General features: G+C 41.2%; 1 long non-coding RNA gene across 1 annotated transcript in view; it reads left to right on the plus strand.

Annotated features, from left to right (window-relative positions):
* Nucleotides 1-544: 544 nt before the first annotated feature.
* Nucleotides 545-27,054, plus strand: part of LOC150048565 (uncharacterized) — a 142,333-nt gene continuing 115,823 nt past the window's right edge. The window contains exon 1 of the long non-coding RNA XR_016539083.1: nt 545-629. This is a non-coding gene — a long non-coding RNA (uncharacterized LOC150048565). The remainder of the gene's footprint in view (nt 630-27,054) is intronic.

Here is a 27,054-nt window from a genome sequence, read left to right on the forward strand (position 1 = left end):
TTCTCCTTTTTTAGAGACTCAGTCTCTAAATATTGCAGTACTGTAAGCCAAAAAGCTGCTTAGGAAATGGTTATTTGCTAGATGACAACTTCCTTACATTTCCTCTATCTTAGTTCTCCAAGTGTGGTATCTACCATTAACAGCTGCATTTCTTCGAAAAATGATCATGGACTCCCACTCTTCTCCTAGTAAAGCAGAAAGTCTTAGTGAGACCAGCAATCTGAGTTTTAACAAGCCCTCAGAATGATTCTAAAGAGCTGTGATGCACAAGAAACTTTCTTGTATGTTTTAAACCAAGGTGTTCATTGTAACATAGCTCTTCAGAATTTGTCTTGTGAAACCCCCATCATGACAGACTGTTGGTTCCACCAAATTCATCCACTTTCAAACCAATCTAATGATTTACTGTGTCTCAGAGAGGTAATCTCATGTGACCAGTGCTCTCACTGGGCCAGCATCTAACCAGGCCTGGACTCTACTTACTTGTGTCATAATGGGCTTCATGACTTTCCTCAGAATCCTTGTTATTTATGTTCTTCTATCTGATAATCCTCTCTCAAGACATGCAGTCACCTCAAATTTAATCTAGTGATGCTTCAAATTCACTCGATGACCTTTGAATCTTCATGGTCAGTATGTCCATTTTCTTTCCACAGCTGGAACAAATATCACAAGTGACTCAATTATGGATGCCCTTGAAGCTTTAAGAAGGTTTTATTAGTATTTTCTCAGGCCTTAACCTTGCACATGATTTCTTTGGTTGGCTCTGAAGTTTTGTGGCTTCTCTTCTTTCTCGAGTCTTTCAGGCTTCAGAGAACCTATCTGTAGTGCAACTGGGGAGAGTTTTCCTCTGACCTTCTCGTCTGCCTAGTCTGGCCAGTAAAATGACACTAGGTGTTTGTATGTGTCCAAGATTTCAACTTTCCCTGAAGGAAACAGTATTCTGCTGCAGCTTTGGACAGGCCATCTGATGATAAGAAGCCTGACACATTCCCTTTCCCCGCTCTACCACAACTTTTAATTTTGGAAAAGACCAAATTCATAGAAAAGTGAACAGAATAGTGTGACAGAATCTTTCATATTCTTATTGACAGTTCATCTGTTGCTGCCACTGTGCCATACTTTTTCTTCTTCACATACACACTCACACACACATTTTCTCACTGATCCATTTAAAAGAAATTTGATATTTTAGCCTTAACCATTTTAATAAGGATTTCCTAAAACCAAACCTTCTTTTGTATATAAATGCAACACCAGTACTGGGTATAAGCCTGACATAATATATAATTGTATATGTTACAAGAGTTATATATGTTGTAATCTTTAGTCCCTAGTCAGGTCACTTTGAATGTCTTGATTTTTATTGTATGTTATTATGTCTTTTTAGTCCCTTTAAATTCAGAATGTTTACAATTTTAAATTAAAAAATTCTCTTACATAGTATATGGTGTTTTCTTTTTATTTCTTTTCTTTTTTTTTTTTTTGATGCTGGTCTTGAGACTTGAACTTAGAGCCTGGGTACTTACTGTCCCTGAGCTTTTTTGCTCAAGTTTAGTGTTCTACCACTTAAGCTGCAGCTCTAATTATGACTTTTTATGTGTGTGGTTAATTGGAGATAAGAATCTCATGGACTTTCCTGTTTGGGCTAGCTTGGAATTGTGATCCTCAGATCACAGCCCTCCTGAGTAGATAGGTTTACAGCTGTAAGACAGAGCACACAGCCATCATAGTGACTTTTTTTCTGGGCCTGGGGCTTGAACTCAGGGCCTGGATGCTGTCCCTGAGCCTGTTTGAGCTCAATGCTAGTGCTCTACCACTTGAGCCAAATTACCATCTTGAAGCTTTGGGAGTAGTTTATTGGAGATAAGAGTCTCATGGACTTTTCTGCCTGGGTTGACTTCTAACTGTGATCCTTAGATCTCAGCCACTTCAGTAGCTAGGATGGTAAGCTTGAGCTGCTGGTGCAGGCTTATAGTGACATTTTTTCATTAAATAATTTATTAATGTTGATTTTTACATCATATTTTAAACGACAAGTTTAACAAACAAATGTTCAAGAAGGGAATTTCTATTTACAGTCACTGGGACTTAGTATTTAGAACTTAAATCAAAATTAGGCTAAGGGTTTGTATGTCATAGAAACATATTAATTTAAGAAATAAAACATTATGTCTATAGAGTCATAGGTTTTTATGTCTATATAGTTATGTTTATATTTCCATTACCATGTACATAGCTTTGGGTATGCAGATATTGAGTCCTCGCTTTTGTACTCTTTGGATTTAATAGCCACATATTAAGGATACCATGCGCCTTTTGTTCCTTAGGTCTTGACTTGTCTCACTCAATATGATTTGCTCTAGATTCATTCACTTCCCTGAGAATGCCATTATTTTATCTTGTCTTTTGGCTATGTAGAATTCCATTGTGTATAAATACCACATTTTCTGTATCCATTCATCTGCAGTAGGGCATCTGGATTGTTTCCATCGCCTGGCTTTTGTGAATAGTGCAGACATGAACATAGCTGAGCAGGTGTCCTTATCATATCTTGGGTCATGATGTTCAGGGTAGATGCCCAGAAGTGGTATGGCGGGATTGTAGGGAAGGTCTATTTTCTGTTCTTCAAGAAACCTCCACACTGCTTTCCAGAGTGGCTGAACTAGTTTACAATCCCACCAGCAGTGTAGTAGGGTTCCTTTTTCTCCACAACCCTGCCAGCAACTGTCATTGTCTGAGTTCAAAATCTTGGCCATTCTTGTTGGGGTAAGGTGGTATCTTAGGGTTGTTTTTATTTGCATTTCCTTTATGACCATAGATGATGAACATTTTCTCATATGCTTTTCTGCCACTTTAATCTCTTCTTCTGATAGGTCTCTCTTTAGTTCCCTTGCCCATTTAGTGAATGGTTTATTGGGCTTGGGGGGATTAGTTTCATGAGTTCCCTGTCGATACTGGATATTAAGCATTTGTCAGATGTATTGTTGGTGAATATCTTTTCCCAGTTGGTTGGCTGTCTCTCTACTTTCGCGACTATGTTTTTATCTGTAAAGAAACTTTTTATTTTTAGGTAGTCCCATTTGTCGAGTCTCTCTCCAATCTGTTGTGACCCTGGGATTCTGTTCAGGAATCTTTTGCCTGTGCCTATGAGTTCCAGTGTCTCTCCTACTTTATCATGTAGCAGTTTCATGGTTTGCGGTCTGACGTTGAGGTCTTTGATTCACTTTGAGTTAATGCTTGTGCAAAAGGCTAGGTTCAATTTTTAGTTTTCTGCATGTGGCTGCCCAGTTTTGCCAGCACCAATAATTGAATAGACTGTGTTTGTTCCACTGTATATCTTTGGCTCCTTAGTCAAATACATGTTGCCTATAGGTAACTTCTATTTCTAGGTCTTCTATTCTGTTCCACTGATCTTCTGGTCTGTTTTTGTGCCAATACCAACCAGTTTTTGTTATTATGGCTCTATAGTAGAGTTTGAAGTCTGGTATTGTAATACCACCAGCATTGCTCTTTTTGCCTAGAATTGTTTTGGCTGTTCTAGGTCTTTTCTTGTTCCATATGAATCTTTGGATTGTATCTTCTGTTTCAGTAAAGAATGTCTTTGGGATTTTGATGGGGATTGCATTGAATTTGTATATCAATTTTGGCAGTATAGCTATTTTCACCATGTTGGTTCTCCCTAGCCATGAGCATGGGATGTCTTTCCATTTCCTAGTGTCCTCTTTAATTTCTTTTGTTAGGCTTTTATAGTTTTCATTGAATAATTCCTTTACATCTTTGGTTAAGTATATTCCTAAATATTTTATTCTTTTGGCGGCTATTGCAAATGGGATCATTTTCTTGATTTGGCCTTCTGTTTGTGTATTGATGATGTACAAGAAGGCTACTGACTTCTGAAGGTTAATTTTATATCCTGCCACTTTGATAAAGTAGTTTATTAATTCTAGAAGTCTGGGAGTGGAGTTTGTTGGGTCACTCAAGTAGAGGATCATGTCATCTGTGAATAGGGATAGTTTAATTTCTTCTTTCCCTATGTGGATCCCTTTGATGTCCTTTTCTTGCCTTATTGCTCTGGCTAAGGGTTTCAGCATTGTATTGAAGACAAGAGGAGAGAGTGGGCTTCCCTGTCTAGTTCCTGATTTTAAGGTGAATTTTTTCAGTCTTTCACCATTTGGTATAATACTGGCTGTAGGTTTTTCATATATGGCTTTAACTATTTTGAGGAATGTACCTCTTATTCCTATTTTTTCTAGTGCTTTCAACATGAATGGATGTTGTATTTTGTCAAATGCCTTCTCCGTGTCCAGAGAAATTATCATATGATTCTTATCCTTAGCTCTATTGATGTGATGTATTACATTGATTGATTTATGAATGTTAAACCAGCCTTGCATCTGTGGGATGAAGCCTACTTGATCACAGTGTATGATTTTTTAAATTTATTTCTGGATTCTGTTGGCCAATATTTTATTGAGGAGTTTTGCATCTGTGTTCATTAGAGAGATAGGTCTGTTGGGTCTTTCCCTGATTTGGGGATGAGAGTAATATTAGCTTCATAAAATGAGTTTGGTATTGCTCCTTCTGTTTCTATTTCTCGGAGGAGTTTCAAGAGTATAGGTGTTATTTCATCTTTAAATGTCTTGTAGAATTCCACAGTGAATCCATCTGGACCTGGGCTCTTTTTGGTTGGCATTTCCCTGATTGCTTCCACAATTTCGTTGTAAGAGATTGGTTTGTTCAATTTGTTTACCTTATCGTTGTTCAGTGTGGGTAGCCTATACTTATTTAAGAAATCATCCATTTCTACTAGATTTTCTTGTTTCTTTGAATATAGGCCCTGGTAGTACTTATTCATTATGGACTAAATTTCTTGGAAATCAGTTGTGATTGTTCCCGTGGGGACTCTAATCTTGTTTATTTGAGTCTCCCCTCTCCTTTTTTTGATTAATCTTGCCAGGGGTCTGTCTATTTTGTTGACTCAAAGAACCAACTTTTTGATTTATCAATTTTGTGTATAGAGGATCTTATTTCAATCTCTGATATTTCTGATTTTATTTTTGTTATTTCTGTCCTTCTAGTTGTTTTAGAATTCACTTTTTCTTGCTCCTCTAGGTGTTTGTTTTTTTTAGGTTATTTACATGCTCTTCTTCTGTCTTTTTAATATGCGCTCCTAGTACGATAAATTTGCCTCTTAGAACTGCCTTTGCTGTGTCCCATAAGTTCCTTTGTGATGTTTCTTGATTGTCATTGCATTCAAGGAAGTTTTTAATTTCATTTCTGATCTGATCTATAACCCAGGAGTTATTCAGAAGTGTGTTGTTCAGCTTCCAAGTGATTGAATGTTTTTTGACTTTGACTGCATTGTTCAGGATTAGTCTGACTCCACTGTGGTCTGAAAGAATTCATGGGATTATATCAGTCCTCTTGTATCTGCTTAAGTTTTCTGTATGAACTATTATATCATCTGTTTTGGAGTGTGTTCCATGTGCTGCTGAGAAAAATGTAAAAAGTTTCACCATTGGGTGGAAGACTCTGTGTATATCTGTTAAGCCCAGCTGGGCTATGGTGTCATTTAAGTCGATGGTGTCTTTGCTTAACTTTTGTTGGGTTGACCTGTCATTTGTTGAGAGTGGTGTATTGAGGTCTCCCACTATGATTGTGTTTGAGTCTATCTTGTTCTGTAATCTAAGAGTTTGTTTGACGAATTTGGGTGCTCCCATGTTGGGGGAGTAAATGTTTATAACTGTAATATTATGGGCATGGATTGTACCCTTTACTACTATATAATGGCCGTCTCTATCATTATGTACTGGTTTTACTGAGATGTTAATTTTGTCGGAGATTAAGATTGCTACTCCTGCTTTTTTGCATGGTGCATTGGAGTGGAAAATTCGTTTCCATTCTTACACTTGGAATTTGTTTCTGTCGTTGGCGGTGAGGTGGGTCTCTTGGAGGCAACATATGGATGGGTGGTGTTTCTTAATCCAGTCTGTTGCTCTGTGTCTTTTGATTGGATTGTTCAGCCTGTTCACATTTAGTGAAATTATGGAGAGCTGGTCAGTAGCCATTGTCATTATTTGTTTTTACTTCTAAGTTTCTTCATGTCTCTTCCCCCGCCTTTTTGGGTTTAGTGAATTATAGATGTTTGCTTCTTGATGGGGGTTCTTGATGTTCTATAATTTGTTCTCGATTAATATTTTTTGCAATGCTGGTTTAGTGTGCACGTATTCATACAGCTTCTCTTTGGAGTGAAATATTCTTGTTTTTCCCTCAAATGTAAATGCTAGTTTTGCTGGATATATCAAACTAGGTTGGCAGTTGTTGGTCTTCAGGACATCAATGATGTTTTTCCAAGCTTTTCTTGCATTTAGGGTTTGCGTGGAGAGATCTGCTGTAATTCGATTTTTTTCCCCATTGTAGTATAGCTCTTTCTTTGTTTTTGCAGCATTTAAGATCAATTCCTTGGTATTCGGGTCTAGTGTCTTTACTATGATATGTCTAGATGAGTTCCTTCTAGGATCTTGCCTGTTTGCAGTCCTGAAACCTTCAATAATGTGAGTATTTTCCCTTTTGAGGTTGGGAAAGTTCTCTGCAGTGATTTTGGTGAATAAGGGTTGCATTCCTTTGTCCTGAAATTCTGCGCCCTCAACAATCCCTATTATATGAAGGTTAAACTTCTTGGCTGCATCTGTCAGTTCCTGGAGTTCTCTCTGGTGGATTCTGACTGATTTTTCCAAGGTGGTGATTCTCTGTTCCAGCTCTTGTGTTTTATCTTCTGTTCCTGATGTTCTATTCTCCATCTCAGGCAATCTGCTGCTTAATGCCCCCATTTTTGCTTGAAGTGTGGACACTGAGCTGATCATGTCTGCTGAGAGGGTATTGAACTTTTCTTCCACTTTTCTTTTGAATTCGAAGAGTTCCTTGGAAATTTCTTGCTTATGTTTTTGGAATTCAGCCTTAATTTAGTTAGTCATTTCCAAAATCATCTTGATTTGAGTCATATTTTGTGTCTCTTCAGGTGTCATTTCTTGGGATGATGACATCTCTCTTGCCCCTTCGCTCATTTCCTTTAGGCTTTGTGTGGGACTTTGATTATTTATGTATGTTGTAATTCGTCTTTGCGCTCTCCTAGGCATTGAGAACTGTTGTTATAGTTTGCTCTGTGGTTGGTAGGTGGCGGTCTTTACTTGGATTGGGACCGGTGGTTCTGGGAATCTGTGTAAACTTGTGGTTCTCGGCCAAATTGATTCCTCTGCTGACTGGGTCAGAGTTTGCAGTTTTTGCAGGTGTTTGGCCTGTTCCCAGAGGCTGTGTGCTGCTGCATGACTAGCTCTCAGCCCAACCAGTGGCCTCACAGTGGGCTGTGGGATGGATCTGTGCACTTCAGTCTCAGCGCGCTGGGCGGATGGTTTGTTTTCCTGCACTGTTTCCAGGGGCGGGCTCCCGGCCAAGGGTCTGGAGTTTGGGGGTTTCCAAGAGCTCTCAGCTGGACCAGCTGGTTTCTGCTCTGTTCCCAGGGGCTGGGCCCAGCCAAGGACGTGGGCTCCGAGGGCGGAGCCGCGCCTTTCTTATTCTCAGAAGGGGAGCTTGGCTACTGGTCTGCCCTTGATTCCCTGCTGTGTTTCCTCTGCTTTGTCAGAGAGTCTGTGACTGTGTGGGGCCCCTTGGTGCTGTCTTGGTGGGGATTCATAGCTGGAGGGTGCCCGGCTCAAGATTTGAGTGGGACAGATGCTGGCTCCTAGACTGCCGCACACCCCATTCGCTGTTGGAAGGCAGGGTCTCAGTGCCCCCCACTCTTCAGATCCAGTGGCCTGGGAGAGGAACCTGTTGGGCTGGTGAGCTGGGACACCTCTGCCCCCTTTGGTGGGGTGCTGGGTCTTAGCGCCTGCCGCCTGTTAGTCTCCAATTTATGGTCTGGGGGAGGGGGCTGTTGAGGGAAGGGACAGGATTCTAAATTCCTTGCCCCCCTGCACTTGCCAGTCTTTCTCGGGCGGGGTGGAGGGGTCTAAGTTAAGTTCTATAGCTCGCCACCAGCTCTGCTTTCCGGATGGGTTTGGGGACCCGCTGGGCTACTCACTCCTCTGCATTTGGCTGTGAGCTGCTCCATGGTGTTGGAGAATCATTCACTCCCCTTGGATCTCAGCCGCCGCCTGTGCTCCGCATCTGGGTTCTGCTGGTCTCGTCTGCGCTGTTTCCTGCTTCTGGCTTCTGCCGCTTGCTGGCCCGGTTTATGCTCTATAGTGACATTTTTAAAAAGAATATATGCCACCTGGTAGATACTTATAGTTTGGATTTTTGTGGATGTCATGTTTTCTTATGGTCATACGGCCAGAATACTGCATACGAATGGCATATTCTTTTCATACAAACTTTGTAGGTCTTTGTTAAAACTGAGGCTATGAAAATGTAGCATCTCTGAATCATAGAGCAGGAAAGAAATGCAGTCTGAACCAATCACCCACATTAAATAAAGAACACACTGAGGCACAAGGAATCCACTACAAGTCCCACTTCACAGCCAGAGACAGGTAGTAGTGGCTTCTGCTACAGTGTCTCTGGAACTGTCCGGTAATTTCAATGCTCACTTCCTTCAACTCTTCTGGACCTAGATGAGTGTGAGATAGATACTGGTACCATATATGGGACAGTTGACACAGTTCTACAGATGCCAGAATTCCTTTCCTGGGCTTTGAAGTCTAGCAAACAACGCCCCTTCCCCGGTAACCGCTAAGAAATACTCAAGAAGCAACTCACGCCTATTTACAACACAGAAAACAAATTTCATTGTGAGCATAGCCTTCTGCCCAGCTCCAGAAATACTTCTGGGTTAAGAGGAGCAGGAGACCAGCACTTCTGAGCTATTTATGTCGAGTTAAAAGGCAGGTGTCTTCCCGTTGACCTGTTTTCAGTGCTATAATCCCATTACCTTGACCCTATCCTCTAGAGTTTTGCATTGTTTGGGCATTTTCAATTCCTTTATTTGTAACAGATCAAAAGCTATCTGGAACACACACACTGTGTTTAGACTCAGGCTCTCTGATGGGTCTTCCTGCCTCTCTCAATGCACATATCCCAATAGTTCCCAGATAACCACTCACGGTCTGCCCACTACCTTCAATTTTAAATAGCCACTTTATTCACAGAACTCTGTTTTCTCCCTAAGAGATTAACCTACCTTTTCCAATGAAAGAAAAATGTAACTATGAAGTATATTTCTGTTCAAAAGGAAACCGTGTTTTTGTTACTTTACACTATTGAGTTGAATGAGGTGTGCTAACAATCCTTCAGTTCAGATTCCTGCAGAAACATCTTAGTTTACTGGCTTCATTAACAGTTGGAGTGGTGGGCTGTGCCCCCCAGATTTATCTTCATAGTTTTATGTGCCTCTGCGTGTGTGTGTGTGTGTGTGTGTGTGTGTGTGTGTGTGTGTGTGTGTTGCAACTGGAACTTGAATTCAAGGCATTGTACTCTTGCTTAACTTTTTCACTGACGGCTGGTGTTCTACTTACCACTTCTGGTGTCTTGCTGGTTGGTTTGAATGAAGATTCTCTTGTATTTGTCTGCTTGGGATTATTTCAAACTTTGGTCTCCTGAATAGCGAGGTTAACAGGCACAAGCCATCAGTACTCAGCTCATGATTGTGTTTTTTTTCTTTTACATGTTAGACAGTTGAATAATATCCAGGCTGAGAAGTATAAAGGATTGTTTAAAGGGCTCAGAGTGAAACTGACAAACTAAAGCCTCTGAATCAGAGCTGTTCACCAAATTTCCCTCTGTTTCTACATAGTCCATCATATTTGCACTTTTAAATAATTGAAATAACTGAAAAACAATATTTTATGATTTTAGATCCTGTTGTGCATAGATAAAAGTATTATGGAAGCATACTAACACTCATTTGGTCTGACTACTTTTGTATTATAAGGGTAGAATTGAATAATTGCTGTAGATCTCATGTGGCTCAGTGAACTTAAAGTAGAGACAATTCAGTCATCAAATACCTACTAGGAACTTCTTGTGTATTGGGCACTGTGCTAAACATTGGAGATTGAAGTTCAGGAAAATATATCATTATGTCAAAACACTGGGCACTGGTGACACACCTGTAGTCATAGCTACTTAGATGGCTGAGAGCTGAGGATCATGTTTCAAAGCCAGCCAAGGGCAGGAAAGTCCTTGAGACTCTTCATCTCCAATGAACCACCAAAAAGCTAAAAGTAGAGCTGTGGCTCAGGTGACAGAGTCCTAGACCCTGAGTTCAAGTTCCTGAGCCAGCACGTAAGCAACAATAGAAACATCATGCCTTCTCAATTTATCATGTGAAGGAAGGAAAACAGAGAACGTATATAATGATGAGTGCTATATATAGTAAGAGACCCAGGAATATAGGCAATTTCTCCTGGGAAAGGAGATGGAGTCTTGACAAGAGCTGACATTTGAGTTGTTTGGACTCAGGGCATGGTGCTTTTATCACTACCATCTCACATGTTGTTAAACCCTTGGTGGAATTTCCCACCACTCTCCCTCTTTTCCATGTTTTATTTGTACAGTGCTCCCCTCACTGCGGCATAGGCTCCAAGCATCACAGTGGGCGGGGTGAAGCCTCAAGCTTGTACTGACACACCTGTCTTTATAGTCGTGTGACTGTTCACCGGGATGGGGCACTTCCTGACATGTGCTGTGAGGCAGCCTTGTGAGAAGGCCTCAGAGAACCGCCGATGACCACAAGGACTCTGTCAGCCACAGGCCCTGCCCTCCTATAGGACTGCTTTTGTACTTGGCATCTGTGTTGACTGAAATGTCTTTACGTGGCAAATGCCTATTCTGAGACTTTCCTTGTCATATAATACTTAAGATAAAGTTTAATTTATAAATGAGGCACAGCAAGAGATGAGCAAATAATAATAAAATAGAGCAAATATAACAATATCCTATAATAAAAGTTACTCAAAACACAGGAATTGTCCATTTCTGGAACTTTCCATTGAATCATTTTTGACTGCAGTTGAACTTAGATACACAGAAGGGGATTGTGCTATTCTTAGTACAGATAGAATTCTGCACCGCTTGGGGCTAGGAGTTTGGCCTAGTGGTAGAGTGCTTGCCTTGCATGCTCAAAGACATAGGTTCGACTCCTCAGTACCACATACATAGAAAAAAAAGCTGGAAGTGCTGCTGTGGCTCAAGTGGTAGAGCCTTGAGAAAGAAAAAGGACAGTGCTCAGGCCTTGACTTCAAGGCCCAGGACTGGCAAAAAAAAAAAAAAAAGAATTCTGCACTGTATTTTGAACTGCCATGAGTGAGGAGCAAGATGGGTCTGACCACTCTGTGTCACTGCTGAGATTCAACTGCTTGAAAAGCCACATCACCTTTCAGGCTTCTGTCTCGTCCTCTGTACAGTGAGGCTATAAGGAAGATCTGCTTTGCAGCTGCTGTTGAGGTAGTTCACTGAGACAAAGCAGTAGCTGAATGAATCCTGGTTGGTAGTAGGGGATCAATACTTGTCAGGTGGCATAGCCCTCCTTCTCCATGACAGGGGGTTGTCTGGTTCTTCATCCTTCAGGAATCTGCCATATGTGGGAACAATGGGCAGAGGTGAAGAAACCAAGATTGGAAGTGAACACTGAGTAACGACAGTCCCATCAACAGAGTGGAGGTCGTATATGTTAAGAGCACTGAGCCTAACATTTATTAGGGGAATCTGTGTGTTGTGAAAGCGCTCTAATCTTGCATTCCATAGGTAGTAGTAAATCTAAGAACCTGGACACATTTGATTATGAAAAAGAAGCATTTTAAACCGTCATCATCATCATCATCATCATCATCATCATCATCATCATCAAATAGAAAGGAGAGATCTAGAATAAAGGAGAACTGAGCACAAAAATTACAGGACTAAGCCAGGCATGGTGGCTCACGCCTGTAATCCTAGCTACTCAGGAGGCTGAGATCTGAGGATCACGGTTCAAAGCCAGCCCAAGCACTAAAGATAAACTCTTCTCTCCAATTAACCACTAGAAAACCGGAAGGGACACTGTGGCTCAAGGGGTGGGGTGGTAGCCTTGAGCTGAAGAGCTCAGGGACAGCACCCATGGACAGAGTCCAAGCCCCATGACCAACAAAAAGAAAAAGAAAAAAATTGCAGGACTAGCACAGAGGATGGTCCAGCACAGAAGTTAAAGTAGAGATAGAGGGGTTGGATTAGGATCTACCTTCTATGTACATAGTAGAACTGGTTTATGTGAACCAAGCAATACCATCAGTGTGATTAGATTTTAAAGGTTGTAGGAACCTGCCTTTGCTGGACCTGTGGACTCCTGGAGCTCAGGAAAGATGTGCATCACAGCAGTAGGTGACATGTGAACCAAAAGCCAGTGGGGTAGTGGTGGTGGAGAAGGAAGCATCCTGAGGGAAGGAGAGAGGACAGAGGAAACACACCGATGTGAATGCTCACTGATGGGGGGCATACTGTGCATGTAGGAACTGATGAAGAGACAGAGTTCCAGAATTCAAGAGTTTCCAAAAAGCCCCTGTTACCATTGTGATGCTTTAGTAACTGAATGGGTTAGAAGGAAGAGAACATGTCTTCCCTCTTCTTCCATTACAGCTCTGACATCTAGTCAATTATAAACTTTGATTTAGTTCTCCTTCCTCTTTCCCTCCTTCCTTTCCATTTCTTTCTGACAATACTGAGGATTGACCTCATGGCCTTATGTTCTCACTTGGCTTTCTCACTCAAGGCTGGCACTCCACCACTTGAGCCACATCTCTTCCTCCCTCCACCCTCAGTGGTAAGAGACCATTTTACTAGTGTTCAATGGCTTTGTGTCTTCACAGCCACATCTCACAGATGGCCCCATGTCAAGTGGCCCACTATGTCCAGTATGATATCTTTAGTCTTTCTGGCCTGCAGAACAGGGGACGAAAGTCTGGGGAAAACAATGTTGCTGGTAAATGAAGGAAGAAATCAAAGAAAGCGTGCCCCTCATTTCCTGTAGAAACTCCATCTGACTCCTGAGCCACATATATGCAAGCATGTAGCAGAAGTCTAGCTCTACCCAAACTGCTACTGTAGCTGGTGCCTCAGAGACAATGTATGCAGTGTGGAAACTTGGACTTTGAGGAAGAGTATGTAGGGAAGGGAACTTCTGCTCTAGTGTGCTTAGTAGAGAGCAAAGGTCATGCTTCCTCATTGGTTGAGCCATGTCTTTATTTCTGGCTTTATGCTGGTTAATTGGAAACAAGTCTCAGGGTCTTTTTCTACTCAGTCTGCTTTTGAATCCAGATCTCCAGATCTCGGCCTTCTGAGTAGTTACGATTACAGATGTGAGCTTAATCACTAGCAGCAACAAACTCTTTACTAGGGTAGTCTCCTCTGAATTGCCTGTGGTCCATTTCATACCGCTCGAGTTTAGGAAAAGAAAACTGAGCTGCAATCCTACAGAGGAAAACCTAAGCCATGTACTTCACATATCACCTGTCAGTATATCACATTCCCATCCAGCAGGGCCTATGCTATGAAACTAATATAAAACATATACGGTGGCCACTCTGGGTGTAATTTAGAGTTAAATATCTTTCTGGTTATACACCATGAGCTAGATTCTCTCACAATAGAATATCCCAGAGGCATTATTTTTATTGGTTGGAACAGCAAGAAATAAAGACTAAGATAAATTTAATATTTAACTCTAAATCTTTAGTCTCCCTCATTAACTGACTTGCCAGCAGCCACGTTGCTGTAAATTAAACTGCCTACGCTGGTAGGTTGCCAAGACACATATCCGGAGAAATGTTAACACTTCTTGTTCTTACGCCTGATGAAGTTAAAAACAAAACAAAAAAAAAGTAATCTGTTTGCCATCCAGAGAGGTCATTAGAAAGGGTAGCTAAAAAAATAAAAAGAAAAAGAATTGTCAACTTATTCTGAAGTTGGAAATAGAAAAATGGCTCTTTCTTTGGTCCTAAGTTGATCTTTGTAGAAAGCAGATTTCTCTCTCTCTGTGTGTGTGTGTGTGTGTGTGTGTGTGTGTGTGTGTGTGTGTGTCTTTCCATGTCTCTGCCTCTCTCTGTCTCCCTCTGTCGCTGTCTCTGTCTCTCTGTCTCTGTCTCTGTCTTTCTTTCTGTCTCTCTGTCTCTCTGTCTCTCTCTCTCTCTCTCTGCACAGGCCTGAAGGTTTTGGCATTGTTCTTTAGCATGCTTACTCAAGGCTGGTGTTCTATCACTTGAAACACAGCTCATCCAGATTTTTTGCTGGTTAGTTGGGGAGAAAAAAGTCTCCTGGACTGACTTTCTACCGGGGTCAACTGTAAAATGCATTCCTTGGATCTCAGCCTTCTGAGTAGCTAGAATTACACGTGAGCGCCACCAGCATCATCTGGATGAAAGGCCTTCACTGGTGGAGACTTCATCACAGAAGAGCCTCAAGATAGCTGCTTTACAGTTCTCTAAGCAAGTCACTACCAATTTATCAATGCCCCAAGGAAGGAAGACAATGTCTTCTGGCTAGTAAAGACCAGTGAAGGCAGAGCAATGCTCTCCTACGGAATCCACCTCCCAAAGGCTGGAGTTCGCAGTTCCAAGAGTTGTGTGCCATGGGGCCGGGAGTTTGGCCTAGTGGTAGAGTGCTTGCCTAGCATGCACAAAGACCCGGGTTCGATTCCTTGGTACCACATACATAGAAAAGAGCCAGAAGTGGTGCTGAGGCTCAAGTGGTAGAGCTCTGGCCTTGAGAAAGTCCAAGGACAGTGCTCAGGCCCTGAGCTTAAGCCCAAGACTAGCAAAAAAAAAAAGTGTTGTGTGCCAGGACAGAGAAACCCTTCCTTTGGGATACTGGAGGTTTTGTGGTGAAAATGTGGTCTGGTCTTTCCTTCATCTCTAATTCATCTGTCATTCCATACTCTTTCAATTCTAGTGACAGGAAACACAGCTCGGATTCAAGGGATGTTTATTGAGTAGCACAAACTGTTTATAACCAGAGAGCAAATAGGACAAGACACTATCTGTACATGTGCTTTCCCACATCTGTCAGAAGAGCGGCATCAGAAACAAATACATCTTCCACCTGGCAGGGAGTTATCAACAAGTCTGTTCTTAAACTGGGTTTTCTCAACGTAGGCTGTACATTTCAATCACCGGGGTAGCCCTATGCCCCACCCCCACTGTATACCAATTTACATCCTTATCTCTGGGAGGGTGACTCAGCCATCTATCTGTACTTACTTCCCAAGTGATTCCAGTAGGCAGCTAAATTTGAGAATTGCTGCATTCCCAATCCTGGTCACTCAGATTCATTTTGGTCATTAGAGTTAATCCAGATCAAGTTAATCAGAATTCCTTTCCTTCCTTCGCTTCCTTCCCTTCCCTTCCCTTCCCTTCCCTTCCCTTTCTCTTCCCTTCCCTTCCCTTCCTTCCTTCCTTCCTTCCTTCCTTCCTTCCTTCCTTCCTTCCTTCCCTCCCTCTCTCCCTCTCTCCCTCCTTCCGTCCCTCCTTTCCTCCCTCTCTCCCTCTCTTCCTTCCTTCCTTCCTTCCTTCCTTCCTTCCTTCCTTCCTTCCTTCCTCCCTCCCTCCCTCTCTAGCTCCCTCCCTCTTTCTTTCTTTCTTTCTTTCTTTCTTTCTTTCTTTCTTTCTTTCTTTCTTTCTTCTTCCTTTTTCTCTATCTTTCTTTTTTGGTAGCACTTGGGTTTGAACTCAGGTTCTCACACTTGCAAGATTGAAGTTCTACTGTTGAACCACATGTTTAGTCCCCCCCACATACAACCTTTTTTGAAACAGGGTTTCACTTTATTTTATTTTATTTTTTTTGCTTGGTCACGGGGCTTGAACTCTGGGCCTGGGTGCTGTCCCTGAGCTCTTCAGCTCATGGCAACCATTTGCCCCTTGAGTCACAGCCCCACTTCCTGTTTTCCAGTAGTTAATTGGTGATGAGTCTCATATTCTTTAGTGCCTGGGCTGGCTTTGAACTGAGAGCCTCAGATCTCGGCCTCCTGAGTAGCTAGGATTACAGGCATGAGCCACTGTGCCTGGCAGGGTCTCACTTCTTGCCTGGTTGTGTGCTTGGACAGTGATCACTGATATGACAGGCTCATACCATTATTTCTGGCTTTTTTATTTTAAGACAGAGTGTCCTGACTGCTGCTGGGGCTGTACTGTAACTATGATCCATACTTGGCCCCTCTTGTATTTATGAAAATGGCATACATACACCATGCCTAGCTATTCCTTGAGAAGGAGGCTTGCCAACATTTTCTGCTCAGGTTGACCTTGAACCATGATCCTTCTGACCTTTGCCTCCCAATTATCTGGGATAATTGGCATGAGTCGCTAGTGCTGTACCAGAATCTGGATTTTAAAAGAGATTTCCTAGGTGATTTTAATATGAATCTACCATGGTGAATTTCTGCTTTTAAACAGATTTACAAAGTGTGATTACAGAGCACACAGTAGGGACATCTATGCACCTCATTAGATGTCATACCAGGCCTACCTGAATCAGAAATGGGATATCAACTAATTTTGTAAGCTCACAGCTAACTCACATTCTCAAAATACTTGAGAGCCACCCCTGAAACCTTCTTCATCTCCTTTTTCAGATTACTCAACGGCTGCAAGGAAGAAACTTACACATCCCCCCCCCGCCACCAAAGAGGGAGTTAACATTCCTGAGAATGTGCAAATAGCATGACATAATATCCAAGATAAATTAGATAGAAAGAGCAAGATGCAGAACAGCTGGTATAACATTTGTTTTTTTTAAGCTCTAAAAAGGAATAGTTATATCCCTATATTTGGGTGATGGTGGGGAAAACCTTTTTAGTAATTTATATAATGTATGCATAATTCCTCTATTTAAAAAGAATATAACTAAAATAGCAACATTGCAGGGAGAGAAATCATAGTAAATTTTATGACTGTAAAAGTATAAACTGGGGCATATTAAAATAATAAACAGTTTATATAAGCCTTCAGAAATTCATGAGTTGGGCAGCCCAACTTGGATTTGGCTTTGCCAAATGGTGGAGGGAAGTAGCTTTCACAGAGTAGAAGAAAACATAGACAATATCTGATTGGTTAAAGTGGAGTGGTTGCCTTATCAGTTGATAGTTGGCAGCTCTTGACTGGTAGTTCTTGTTTGGTTTTCCTAGAATATGAATGTCTGGATTAGGTTTCAGTTTACTTATGCAGTAGCCCAGCCACTGGAGCTGTCTTAGACTAATGGGCTCCCAAATTTACATTACTTACTTATACTCTAGAATTGTTTACCTTATCAGGATATTTTTCTGGACATTTGCTGATCTCACAAAGAATAGAATATGTGTCACAAGAAACAGGGAAGCCCAATAGTATGGGGAAAAGGAAGAGGAAAGAATGTCAGATTCTCAAGGTCAGTCTTAGCCAAGATGACATTTTTACCTATTGATCTATAATGCAAAAGATGAATACAAACCAGTATATATCACCTTTTGCAGACATTGTTAGTTAGAAAACAAATAACAAGAATTTATGCCTTCACCAGATTCTGGCTAAAATGATGTGTGTGTTGGAGGAAAGGGTTAGTTAGTTCTTTTGTCCACTGTCTTAGCTCTCAAGCTTCTTTGAAATGCAGCCTCAAGTTCTCCTGTAGCCACCAGGTGGCAGCAGCAATCTAGCTTCTGGTATTGCTCAGGCATTAAGTAAATTAGGTGATTAATGAATGCACTCGTCTTGGAGTTATGGGCATTTAGACATGAAAGAAAATTTCTTAAAATTTCTGACAAGCACCGATGTTTAAATGGAGAATAAAGAGGACCAAACATCATGCTTCATAGTAAACAAGTTCAGTCTAAAGGGAAGGAAATAACTCATAACATTTCTTACTGTATGCCAGCATCTTACTGAATGATGACCAGAGATGATCTCATTGGATCATCAATGGTGGTGAGATGAATACTAGTGTCTTTATTTTACCTTGGATTTCCAGTGTTGGAATAAGTTCAATTACTTGCCAGAAATCTCAGAGAAGCAAGCATCAGAGACAGGGTATGAACCCAGTTTAACTACTTAATCATTTGAGGACTGCATTGAATCAGACTGTTTCTGCATTTGGAAATACTAGGCACCAGTTCAAATGGGCTTTGAAGACTGGCTTGGATTTGGACTACCTTTTGAGTGGGTGAGGAGGATTTTCCAGACAAATGGCAGAATTTTGAGGACTAGAAGATATTACTATTTGATGTTTTATGTTCTAGTACTTGTAGTAGTCACAGGAGTAAGAGGCTGAGTGCTTTCTAGTCAAGTAGTAGTGACTCGTGCTTGTCAAAAGGTATCTCAGGATCATAGTTCAAGGCCAGCTTTGGAAGATGAATCAGAGAGACACTTACCTTGAATTAACTAGCAAAACGCCAGAAGTGGGGGCACAGCTCAAGTGATTGAGCGTTAGCCCTGAGCTAGCTTTGAGCGGAAAAGCCAAGTAAGAGTGCAAGGCCCTGAATTCAAGGACCATTCCCAGAGCACAGAAGAAAAGAATGCTTTCTAAACTCAAATGATATGTCTTCTGAGGCTGCACTTCTTGGAGTAAAAGGAATTCTGCAGTGGAAGAAAATTGTCTTCTAAAGGGTGGATAGAATGCTTATTTCCCTAAGAACATGTAAACCTGAAGTTAAGTGACAGATTTAATGTTATACCAAGTGTCATGGGAATACTTCTTAATAGGAAGTTTCTCTGTATTTATTGCCTTCATAATCAAACAAATGCCTTTATATCTCTACATTTTAGAATATCCTTGCACTCTCTCAATGAAGAAGTTATCTTCCCATAGTTTTCTGGACCTTTCCTCTTTTCCCTGTACATTCCAGTTTTGGCTGACCACTACCTTATTTTCATACTGTCAAGTACTGTGGTTTGTGTCCTATCTACAGCTGTAGAAAGAGCAGTTGTGATATGGTTAAGGAGTGCTTGCTGTAGAACTGAGCAGAGAGCATGTTAGAGGAAGGCCTGTCATACGTACTCGATGATGATCTCATGTCCTTGTGGAGACAATTGCCAAGGTCAAATAGGCTTTCTTTTCTTCCATGCTTAAAGTCAGGCAAGTGCTTGGTGTATTGTTGCATCTGTATATATCTTTGCCACAATGAAGGTATGTTAAAGGTTTGGTTCTGCCTGACTTCCTTCATTATTATCATTAGAAGAAAATGGCTTTCATTTGCAATGATGCTTGAATATGGCCTCTTTTTCTATTTTTCTTTTTGCCAGTCCTGGGGTTTGAACTCAGGGCCTGAGCACTGTCTTTGGGCTTTCTCAAGGCTAGAGTTCTACCACTTGAGCCACAGCACCACTTCTGGCTTTTTCTATATATGTGATACCGAGGAATTGAACCCCAGTCTTTGTGTATGCTAGGCAAGCAGTCTACCAGTAGGCCAAACTTCCAGTCCCGACCATGCCTCTTGAGTAGACCTCTGAGTGATGGTGGACCTTCTTCACGGCTTTGTTTCTCACCTGTCATCTGAATTTTCTTTGCATTTATACTGCTTGGCTTGTTTCTCCGTTTATTAAATCTCAGATTTCCTCCATAATTGGATTTGTTCCTATGTTTTGATAAAATACATCCTTAGTAATTTCAGAAGTAGCACATAGGGAGTATATTTTCCAAAGGTTTGTATATCTGAGATGCCATGCTTTATTTACCTTGACTGAAATTTGAGGAGAATACTCTTGTACTGGGTTCCCTCTGACATGCTCTATATGGACCTTAAACAGAGTAAAACACTGGTCTTCAGGAAAGAATTAGGAAATCAGGCTTCCAGTAGATGCAGAGATGGAAACCATATCTGCCCAGAGACCCCACAAGTTACCAAGATGATGCCTGTGGGTCTTATAACATGTCTGCTCTTCTATAGGAAAGAAAGAAAATGGTTTTAAATTATGCTTCAATCCATCACTGGGCTTAAATTATGCTCCAACCTATTGCTGTGTATAGCATAAAAATTGGTGGCTCTCTTGATAAACAAAAGGTACTTTTATATAAAATAAAAATAATGCTCAGACTATTCGTTCTATTTTCCTCTCAACAATACTTGGGTAAATTTTTTGGGGTGGAGTAGTTCACCTCCTTTTGTCTGTACCTCAGTACATACAGAAGCAGATGGTGTATGTGGTGGTGAGAAGTAGATGGTGTATGTGTGGTGTAACTCCTCCAGCCAGATTACCTGTGTTCAAATCTTGCCTCAACTGGTCCCTTACTGCATACTCCTGGGCCCCTTTGCTTAATCTCCCTAAATTTAAGGAGATATCCCCTTTACTTCTGATGTTCCTCTGTGAAATGAAGAGAACAGTAACATGCAACAGAAGAATTACAAATATAAAATGGTGTTTCCTCTGCTGGATCCCAGACCTGAGGAACCTCCCATGTATTCTATGATCATTATTCAGTTGTGAATTAGGTCAACATAGCACGACCTCAAAGTATATGCATGTCTGAAGAAAGATGGAGTCATTTTTGGTCTCACTGTGAAGAAATGGGTTCTAAAGTGAGACCAAATGCTGAGAGCTGGCCTAAGAGATCTATAGAAACAAAGATCGGTTCCTATATGAATCCACAGAGTATGTGATAGGCAAAAGGCATTCAAAATGACACAAAGAAGCCAGACACCAGACGTTCCTGCCCGTAATCCTAGTTACTTAGTAGATAACGACTGAGACCTAGAAGTTCCAGATTTGAAACCAGCCTGTGCTATTTCCAGTTAACCAACAAAATGCCAGACTGCAAACATGGCATGAAAGAGCCAAGCAAGAGTGCAAAGGCAGGGCATGAAGTTAAACCCTGATACCAGCACGCACACACACACACACACACACACACACACACACACACACACACACACACGAGAGAATTCATAACATATAATGATTCTCAATTTGTACTTTGGTATACTTGTCCACTGATACTTGAAATGGACCAATCTACCAGATATTGGAAAGAAAATACTTAAGAATTGCACAGAAAATTTTCACAGAAAATTTCCAGGAGTTTCTGAATCATGACTTGGGACCAGGAAAGGGCAGGTGTGTGTAGGTAAACGGAAAGAAATAGAAGGCATTTTCAAAGCCCCCGAATGAGGGGAGTGCTCCTTGTCTAGTCGCTCATGCTGGCCCGCTTCCTAGTCTGGAAGGTCAGAGAATGTACAAAACTGGACATTTAGATTCAACCCAAAGCGCAATGGTCCATGCAAAGATTTGTTCTCCAATTCCGGGTTTTAAAGGCAAGGTGGAGGAGGGAGAAAAAGGCTTAAATATGGGTCAAATTTAGCATTTCAAAAAGATATTAAAACAATGTAAATGTTGAGTCAGAGTTTGAAGTAGGGTCTAGTGAAACTCCAGATGTTGTTGGAATCACGTTCAGAAGCATATAGATTTCCAGGAAGAAATCCTCCAGGCCTCCCTTTTCATTTGAACTGACATTGAAGTTCTTAGCACGTGGCAGCTAAACTCTCCTAACAACCTAGACTCGAAACCTGAGATGACTGTGTTTGAACAATTATTTGGGGGATTGTTTTAAATTCACTTGACCAAGACTTTAAAAAAAAAGTATGATTAAAATGACTAACTCATAGATTGTGTATGGTAGGCAGATTTTTAGTAGTTACCTTGAAAACAAATATTTTAAAAGGTATTCTCACAGGCATTGAGTTCCCTTTTCTTGAGCTGAAGCAAGTCTCAGCTATGTGTCAACCTAGAATCATAAGTTGGAGATAATAGTTTCTCTTGGACGAGATTCCAGCTACAATGGCCATACAATCACTGTTCTTCCATGCAAGAAGGAAGTTCTTCATCTGAGATTCTAAGTCATCCCTACTTAATGTTGGTCTTTGGCGGTGCATCAATGTGGGAAAAGTTAGAACAAAATGGACTTTTCTTGACAGTAAATATTTCTTGTTTGGTTTTTTTTTTTTTGCAATACTGTGGTTGAACTTGGAGCTTCATACTTGTCTGGTAGGCACTTTACTGTTTGAGCCACTCCACCAGCACTTTTTGTGTTGATGATTTTCAAGATAGGGTTTTGCTTTAATTCCAGAGATAGCTTGGATTATGATTCTCCTTTTGCTGGAATGAGAGACCCATAACACCCTATGGTCATTGTGCTTCTTCCATAGCTAGAGCTGACAAGTATACATCACTGTGCCTTGCTGCTCTGGTTATGTTTGAAATAAGGGTCTTGCTTTTTGCTGAAATCTGAGGATAACAGTTTAAAGCCCACCCAGGCACAGAAGTCCAAGAGAGTTTTATCTCCAATTAATCAGAGAAAGAAATAGCCAGAAGTGGAAGTATGGTTCAAGTGCTAGCCTAGAGTGGAAAATGCCAAACGTGCAAGTCTCTGAGTTCAAACCTCCGTTCCACTGGCGAGAGGGCAGGGTGGGATGAAAGGGAGTCTGTAGACATCTCCATCTACTGCTGAGCTCTGCAGCTGGCCCTGATACCACCCTTGACACTGGTTTTCAAGAACAAGAACACCATTCCTATTCATAGTTCTGCTTATAGCCAGACACAGGGAAGTGGCTTACAAAACAAGAAGAAAGAACAACACAATAACCATAACAAATAAAAGCCTTGGAGCTAAAGCAAAACAAAATGTCATGATTTGTGCATTTTTCTACAAAACCCATTTGTTTTGTGGTAGAAGATAGAGTTGCATTTGATTTCTACAAGATATGCAGTAATGGGTTATGTACTCTAGGGAAAGACTATTGTTAAGGGAGCAAGAACGTGATGGATTCACTTCCTCGGTGAGGTTTATAATATGTGGCAGTTTTAGTGCGAGCAGGTATTTGGTCTATAAACTTGGAGAGCTTGGCATTAGTGGTAGCTCGGCTCTAAATGAAGAAAAATGCAGCTCTCCCTCTCCCTCTGGTTATTAGGCCTTTTGGGGATCCAGGGGAAGATGAAGTGTTTTCCTGATGTTGTGTTTGCCTGTCATGGTAATGTGCACACGCCCCGTCGCTGGCACCTCTACACAGACCCCAGCCCCGCTGGCTTTTGTTGGTAGAGGTTATGCATTGCAAGACCCAAGCCTCATTTTGTGCTGAATGGAGTCAGGGTTATTTCCATTCCTTGTTCAAATGCTCTCTCTCAATTAGATGCTCTACGATTAGCTGCTTTGCAATTAGATGCTGGATCTCTTATTCTGAGAACAGCCAGTTTCATGGTCCCCGGAGGCCATTTCATGTCCTCACTTCTCAAAGCCTGCTGTTCTGCTTGTTTCCGTTTAAATGGTGCTAAAGAGAGGCAGAGCTGGGAGCTAGCTGACTTCCCAGAGGGCCCTGGGAGGTCACCCTGCACGGAGGCGGTTGGTTGGAGACCTGGGTCTGGTCTCAGCTGGCCTGGTATGAGACTGCGCAGTGTCATCTCCATGAGAAGCAGTGCCAATCTTATCTGTGAACTAACCTTGTTGGCACAAGTAGAATGCCAATTACTAATTTTCTATTGGAAATACATTTGCCAGGCAACCTATTTGTGTCAGCCACTCACACAGTTAAAATCTGTTGGGCAGCCAAATGATAGATGGTGAGACTCTCACCCACATACTGTTCGTGGGATACAAATTGGGAGGGGTGTTTTATTATATGGAAACTGAACTTGTGTAATGAGTTCTTGCCTTGTGTGTCTCTCAGTCCTTACAAATGCCCTTGGCATAGGAGCTCCCCCAGTCATTGGCTGAGAATTTGTCAGGGCCCCTGATGTTCTGTCTGCTCTTGGGGAAGAGGAACTCTACCAATCCAACCTCAGTTTTCACTTGCAGAAGGAAAGGGCCTTGCATATGTCTGTGGTTGATAGACCATCTGGGTACCTTTTATGTTTACCTTTTATGTTCTCTTTCTCACTTCCTGTGGGATAATTTCATCTTCTGGTACGATGTGGCCTAATGGGAGCTTGGTTAACTTGAGGTGACTGTCACCATGTTTCTACATTTTAGAGGTAGCCTAGACTAGCCAGAGACAATCCTTATCACCCATCCACTTCTCCTAAGCTCTGACTTAGTCTTTGCCTGAGTGACTCAAGCCAGTTTTTCTTCTATCCTTTGACTATTTTGTTCAGTTCCCTAATTTTGATGTAAAGTATCCATTGTAATGAAGATCCATTATATATGTATGTATATATATATATATACATTTTGTATGTATCTCCATATTCAATCCCCAGAAATGGAATTGTGCTCACGAATGTTAATAAAGACCATGAAGAGTGTGCGTTCTGGCATTGTTCCTAAGTCCTAAGATTGAAATGTCCATTTTAATGTCCCATTATCTATGCATTGAGAGCCTTAAAGATGTTCACAATAACAATAAAATGTTTATTTAGAATGATACCCCAGAGGCAATTCCCAGAGCTCTCTCTGGACTGTTTAATTTCTCAGCAACCTCATGAATTATATATCATCATTATCTTCATTTTATGGATAAAGACACCAAGGCAAAGAAAAATGTCCTATATGACTAAAAAAAATGACTAATCCAGTTTGACTCTGGCATGCACAATTCTAACCAGTATGCTTGACTGTGATCATGAACATAACAGTCATGTATTCTAGGAAGTAAGTAGGTATGTTTGGGTCTTAGTTACAATGTTTTCTAATTTGAAAAATACAACTGTGTACAACCTAGATGTTTGGAAGCAGAACACTGATTAAGTTATAGTGTGTTAATAATGAAGAAATTCAAAGCCTATGATTTTTTTTTGGTTGGTCGTGGAGCTTGAACTCTTGGCTTGGGCGATGTCCCTGAGCTCTTCAGCTCATGGCTACCACCCTACCCCTTCAGCCAAGTGCCATGTCCAGTTTTCTAGTGATTAATTGGAGATAAGAGTCTCATGGGCTTTAGTGCCCAGGCTGGTTTTGAACTGTGATCCTCAGATCTCAGCATCGGGAGTAGGTAGTATTACAGGCATGAGCCACCATGCCCGGCAAAGCCTATCATCTTTATTCTTTTTTATTTTTTTTAATGATCTTTATTCTTGAACTAGAGTCTCCTTATAGATCCCAGGATGATCCTGAACATATGGGCATCCTGCCTGACCCTAATGAGTGCTGGGATTCTAGGTTAAGTATATTTTTTAGAAAAGGAATATTCTCTTTTAAGAATGTGTAACTGCAATAATAGCTGGGGAAGTACAGATGAAAGCAAGAACTAAGTACCATTTTCACCCATACATATGGCAAACATAACATTCAGTGATAGCAAGATGACAGAACAGACCTCTTCCACATGCCAAGGGGAGTGTGAATCCTTCCAACTACTTTGTGAACAATTTGACAGAAACTTGTAAAAATGTAAATATATAAGCCCTTGACTAAGAACTTTTTTGTGAAGTTCTATATTATAGAAAATAAAGCATATGCTTGAGGCAAAATATTGAAAATAATTGGAGGCAGTAGGATAATGACTGACCATACTAATACATCCACCTTATGAAATACTAAGTGCTTTATTTTTTTAAGTATCTTTATTGTAATGGTGATGAACCCAGGGAGGGAGTGGGAAGCAGTGTAACAGTTATATAAATAAGGTAATGAGTACATTGCTTTTTCAATATGGTTACCTACTCATTTTCTCCCACTTACCCCTACCCCTAAGTTGCATAAACATTTCCAACATAGTGTCAAGTAGCATTGTTGCATTAGTTCATCCTTTGTCCTGCTGTTTCTGTGATTCCCTTTCCCTTCCATGGATTGGATACGCATCTAAAAAACAAAGGGTACAGAAAACTAAAAAGAAAAATGAGAGAGAAATAACCACTTATAGGACATAATAAGAAGCTCTTGTTTCCAATTTTTGGAATTCATGGTGCTATCTTTCACTATATATGATCATATGCACTTAGCAATTGGGCTACTGAGAATATCATAGATTGCCAGGCATGGTGGCTCACACCTGCAATCCTACATACTAGGAGACTGAGATCTGAGATCATAGTTCAAAGCCAGCTGGGGCACTAAAGTCCATGAGACTCTTATCTCCAATTAACCACTAGAAAACCAGAAGTGGTGCTGTGGCTCAAGGAGTAGGGCAGTAACCTTAAGCGCAAGAGCTCAGGGACAACATCCAGGCCCAGGGGTAGGACAGTAGCCTTGAGCTGAAGAGCTCAGGAACAGTGGTCAGACCCAGAGTTCAAGCCCCATGACCAGAAAAATAAATAAATAAATAAATATTAATATGGTGATTGTTGTCCTGCCCCGCCACCCCCCCGACCTACTCAGGAAGCACAGACAGAAAAACGTCTCTGAGAATCTGTTCAAAAGCAGCAAAAAAGCAGGGCTAGATGCGTGGCAGGGCTAGAGTCATAGCTAAACTGCTATAGAGCTAAGTAAGAAAGCAGGCCTGTGTGTAGGCTCTGAGTTCAAGCACCAGTACCACTAAAAGAAATACAAATTTTTAAAAACATGTTGATGTTTTTGACTGAAAGAATGTCCATTAAATAAAGTGTGGAGAATAGTGACTTCCATGATAATCTGTAGAATAAGATGCTGGTATGTGTGTATGTGCGTGCGTGCGTGCGTGTGTGTGTGTGTGTGTGTGTGTGTGTGTGTGCTAGTATTAGGGCTTGAACTCTGGCCCTCTCACTTGGCATTTTCCACTTAAGGCTGGTGATCCAGCCATACCTCTACTTCCATCATTTACTAGTGAACTGGGGATAAGAGTCTTGGAGACTCTGCCCAGCTTGACTTCAAACCACATTCCTCAGGTTTCAGCCTTCCGAGAAGCTAGAATTGCAGGTATGAGCCACTGGCACCCAGTAAGTTGCTGTTTTGGAGACTAGAAATGAGAACCTTTCTGTGTTCTTAAGAAGATTTGCTTAAGTATTCGCAAAAGCCTAGATGGTTGCAAATCAAGTTACTAATTTGTCTACTTCAAGGGGAAACATAGAAGTGTATATGCATGGACGTAAGGGAGGTGATTTTAGATATCTTTGGGCAGTAGGCATTTAATCAATGCTTAGAAATTCAATTCTTGAGGGCTGGAAGCATGGCCTAGTGCCTCCTTAGCATGCATGAAGCCCTGAGTTCAATTCCTTGGTACCACAAACA

Source organism: Megascapheus bottae, chromosome 21 (assembly GCF_031878675.1).
Source record: "Megascapheus bottae isolate mThoBot1 chromosome 21, mThoBot2.hap1, whole genome shotgun sequence".
NCBI lineage: Eukaryota > Metazoa > Chordata > Mammalia > Rodentia > Geomyidae > Megascapheus > Megascapheus bottae.